Source organism: Hipposideros armiger, unplaced genomic scaffold, assembly GCF_001890085.2.
Source record: "Hipposideros armiger isolate ML-2016 unplaced genomic scaffold, ASM189008v1 scaffold_66, whole genome shotgun sequence".
Taxonomy (NCBI): domain Eukaryota; kingdom Metazoa; phylum Chordata; class Mammalia; order Chiroptera; family Hipposideridae; genus Hipposideros; species Hipposideros armiger.
Genome location: NW_017731416.1, coordinates 4,828,260 through 4,833,139, shown reverse-complemented (window position 1 = coordinate 4,833,139; position 4,880 = coordinate 4,828,260). Strand labels below are relative to the sequence as shown.

General features: G+C 38.3%; 1 pseudogene; it reads right to left on the bottom strand.

Annotated features, from left to right (window-relative positions):
• Nucleotides 1-2,006: 2,006 nt before the first annotated feature.
• LOC109382582 (transcription factor BTF3 homolog 4 pseudogene) lies at nucleotides 2,007-4,570 on the bottom strand (annotated as a pseudogene).
• Between the last annotated feature and the right edge of the window lie 310 nt (nucleotides 4,571-4,880).

Genomic DNA, 4,880 nt, shown 5'->3' with positions numbered 1-4,880 from the left:
TCTTTAGGATCATTTCCAGAGACTTTAAATTGTTTTTAAAAATGAGTTCAGTAGTATGTTGAACACTTATGTATTCATGAAGAAGCCTAAGAAGTAAAGCATAATATAGGCAATCATAAACCTCTGTATTCTTCCTAATCCCGTTTCCCTCTCTTTCTGCAGAAATAACCACTATCTTGAATTTAGAGCTTCACATTCCTATCATGTATTTATATTTTATTATATATGTATATGTTCAGAAAACATATGGCTCCTTAAGATATACAATAAGATAGATATTAGTATACTGAGTGAGCATGTTTCATAAATAAAAGAAATTTAGCCCTTGCTTGAAAAAGCAGAAATAAACAGAATAATGTAAGCTGAAGATACCACCTCAAATAGACTGAGCCTTAAAGTTCATCATTTGTAATTTAGAAATAATCATCTCATTGTTATGTAAAAATATCTGAAATGACATGAAATCCTACTGTCACTAATTGGTAACCACATCTGGATTGTGAAGTGGCACAGGGAATGCTGATTCCGGTTTCCTGGCATCACCGGGCTCCGATGAGACACTGTAGAAGGTTAATGTGCACCTGTCTCAATCTCTATCCAGCAGGTTCCACTCTGCGTAAGTACATGAGGCCTGGACACAGCAGGACCAACCTGGGAAAGTGGTCTCTGATGGTTATCTAGAATAGAGAGTGATTCAGGGGAAATACATTGTTGTTTTAGGAGGTGAATGGAGGAAGTGCAGAGTCAGGAAATTCTGAAGAACTTGAGTTGGAAACCAGAGAAAGTAAGGGAATAAGAAAAGGACATAGGGTCTCTCTGTGACAAATTAACGCAACTGAAAAGATGGATGGAGGCTGGAGAAAAAGGAAGTATAAGTATTGTGTTTAAGAAAGAGGATAGAAGTCAGTAACAAGTACTTTGGAAAGGGCCTGTTGTAGACCTAAGATAACATCCAGTGACCCACATCTTGTACAATCCCCTTCCTTTGAGAGTGGATGGAACTTGTGCATATGATGGGATATCACTGCTGTGGTTATGCTATATTATATGGGAAGGTTGGAGGAATTTTGCAAATGGGCCGGACTTTATCAGGTGATCTTTTTGAAGTGAGAAGCTCTCCTGCTGGCCTCAAAGAAGCAAATGGCCATGCCATGAGCAGCCTGGGAAACGGCCAGCCTCTAGGAGCTAAGGGCCTCAGTCCTATAGCCACAGGAACTGAAGTCTACCAACAACCTGAGTGAGCTCGGAAGCGGACTCTGAGCTCCTGATGAGAATGCATCCCAGCTAACAGTTTGACTGGAGGCTTGTGATACCTGGATCAGGAGACCAAGGTAGGCTGTGCCCAGACGGCTTGCCCACAGGAATTGTAAAATAATAATGTTGTGTTGTTTTAAGCCACTGAATTTGTGGTAATTTGTTACACAGCAATCAGAAACTAATACAAGACTTCTTGCAAAATGTTAACTTGGGACATCAAAATATCTAGCCAGGCTTTTAGAGAAAAACATCACAGTGACTTGGATCATTTTGGAAAATATTTGACCTATGTGATTATCCCATTTGCCTATGTCTATTCTATTATTTCAAAGGCATAAGAAGAATCTTTTTTTTAATATAAAGATTTGTTTTACTTCTATTGGGGGAAGGAGAAGGATAAATTGGCCCCTCCACTGTATACACACATACCCACATGCATACATAAACATACAAACACCAAAAATACCCCAAACAAAACAACAAAAGAAAAACCAAGAGTCAAAAATCAGCACACCCTCAAACTGCACCAATACTTTGTATTTTGACCAAAACAATAGATCCTGGGAGAAAGTGCAAAATGCAAAATCAAATGACAAAAAAATGCTGAACAAACAGCATTATTAATATACAAAATATTTATATTACTGAACTAGTAACAGTTGATGTTCTCCTTGTCTGTAAAACTTTGGAACCACATAGCCGATCTGTTAAATCTAGTCCATGCCAGCTTCCACAAACCAGGAGAGATTTTAGTTAGCTACATTTTTTGATGCCTCATCCAAATTTTCTATGAGATCTGGAACATCACCATCCTCCTCATCAGTATCTCCTGGTTTTGGTGCTTTGCTGTCTGACACTTGCCGAGGGAACTGTTCAGCTAACTTCCTAGGACTTGTTGAGCTGTCAGCACCAAGTTGACTTAATATTCCAGGAAGCATCTCTGTGATTGGTTTGGCTTCTGCATGACCGGTAATTGCAAAGGTGATAGCAGAAAGGGAAGCTTGGACTTCGGGATTGTTGAAATGAATAACTGTTCCGTCGTCCTTAATCATGTTTACCTCTTCAATACCAGCTGTATTATTCACAACCAGGTTTTTTAGAGAACTCAGAAGTTTTTTTGTCATCAGCTGGAGCTGTTCTATGTGCCATCTTCTTTCTGTGAGCTGTACCCTTCCCTCTATCTGGACCTGAGCCTGAAGTTTGGCTAACTACTTTTAATTCCTGATGTTGATAAATCTGAAGCAGGGAGGGTCCTGCTGAGCAAGATGGCTACCTCAGTTAAGACAGAGAAAGACAACCAAGAAGGGTCATTCTTGATCCGTTTTTAAGACCATTTCTTTATTGCTTAGTTTTACAGTGCTTTGCCTATGGCTATTGACTAGGAGATTTCAAAATCATATAGCAGTATTTTCTACTTATTAAATAATGACATTTGAAAGTGATAACTTTATGCCAGATTGGTTCTTCTTTTATCAAAGACTGACATCTCATTCTTATAATTATATTTTCAATGGTCTCACATGGGTTTTTCCATTCACCTAATGGGTTCTGACCTATAAGCATTGTTATTGAAGGAAACGAAAATAAATGTCTTAATAATTTTCTATTTAGCACTTCAGGCGATTCGAAACTGGATGTTGGAGAGCTCAAATATAGACACAAATTCTTAGTGCGCATAAAGAAAAAAGAAGAATTACGTGCTTTGGAAAGAGCCATTCAAAACATTTCAGTACCACATTCTTTTACTTTTACGTTTAATCTATGCTCTTCTACTCAGAATCCATTGGAAGATTAGTAATTCCTGTAACATTATATGTTTAATATAAAGAAATATTTACTTATTTTTAGCTATTAATTCATTTTGTATGTGAAAGGAAAGCAAATGTTTTATTAAGGAATAAAGGAGTCTGAAGAAATCAAATTAGTGCTTCCAGTTACATCCTTTCTCCTTCCTCTTAGGGCCAGTGAACTTCTGAAGATACAAGATTAAATAAACCTCTGTAACGGGTAAAAATTTAGATTAGTCAGTATGCATACTGAGTTTTATTTTAGAAATTTATTTTACAATAATGCCATAGAGTTGAGAAGAATCTTCTCCATATGTTGTGAGGTTGCTCATGAGAAGGTCAGCGAATGGAATGGCCAGATGTATATAGTTTAGATGTAGATGTCTGCTCTTTTTTCTTTCCTATTGCATTTCTTGCCAAGAAGTAAAAGTGGCAAAAATCTTCCAAAACCTAGTACCCCAACTTGCAGTGCAGTATGACAACAGCTGCTTGGAAAATCTTTGAGAGGTAGGGGGTAAAAATGCTTAGGAAGGTACCAGGTTGTCAGCGCAAGAATTTGAGGGAGTCACTTAATTGAAGGTGAAGCGATCGGCTGTTTCTAACTGCAAGGATTTTCAGGCTGTACTTACATGTGCTAAAACATGTGAGGACACTTAGCAGGCATGTTTCACACTCAGCCATTGTTAGGATCTTGAAAGAAGTTTCTGGACTGAGTACATGTAACACTCTCATTAGATGAATAGCAACCCAAGTGACCCTGTGACACCGCCTTTCTCTCTGAAGGGAAAAAAAGATACAGCATTTCCCAAAGCATGGCATCTGATAATACATCATACTTGTAGTCAGAAATTAAGCTGCACCAAGGAGAGCTAATGGAACAGAACAAAATCGTTAGAAACCAGTCCCCTTTGTTATTGTAGAGCTTTTAACAGCTCACTCTTCTTCCTTCTGAGTTTGTGGTGCTTTAGCAAAGACAAAGACCTGTGCCTCTTTGGAGCCTAGGAAGTAAATAGGTCAGTTACTCTGGACTAAATTCAATGCAGATTGCAGCAGGTCAAGTTCTTTGCCGTCCTGTCCACGTGATAGGACTCCCTGTGCTCCTTCAACCAGGAGAGATTAGTACACTAGCACATAGCATGTCCAACCACTTGGAAAGTAATAGCTTCATAATATGGGTAAAAAATAAAATGAGATGAACGAATAATAAATATCTAAATGTTAACGTTTGTTATACTCAAAGGTCAAAGTAGAGACAGCATGATATCAGTCAACATAGGAAGACAAGGTTCACAAAAATACTTCATTTCAGAATTTGCATAGCAAGTAAACAACTCCACCCCTCACCCCACCATGATTTTGATGCCCCTCTTTTCTGCCTCCCAGGTTTGTAAAGATACATACAATATCCCAAGTCCTAGCTTGGTTAGGCGTCTCGATTGCCTCCAAAACAGTGCATCTTGAATCCCAGGAGGAAAATGCCTTGGCTTTTTTATGGTATGGTTTTAAGTAGATGCTTCCACCGGCATCCTTCGCTAGTTCTGTGAGCTGGCGGTTGGAAATGACTTTATTTAGCTATTGTGGTCACTGCCGATGCTTGATACAGAACTTGAATTATGAAATAAACTTCCATCTTTACTCTTTTGACTATAACTACAAAGTACATATATTTACATGGGGCCCAAATAGTTGTCTTTCTTCGATAATATGCATGAAAAACTTCTTTCTTCATAAATCTTAAAGGGAGCTCCTAAAGCAGCCTTCTATTTAAGCCTCCAACTCTATCATATCAGTATCTTTTTCTGAGAATTCTTTCCCATCTTTTTCCCACCTCCAACC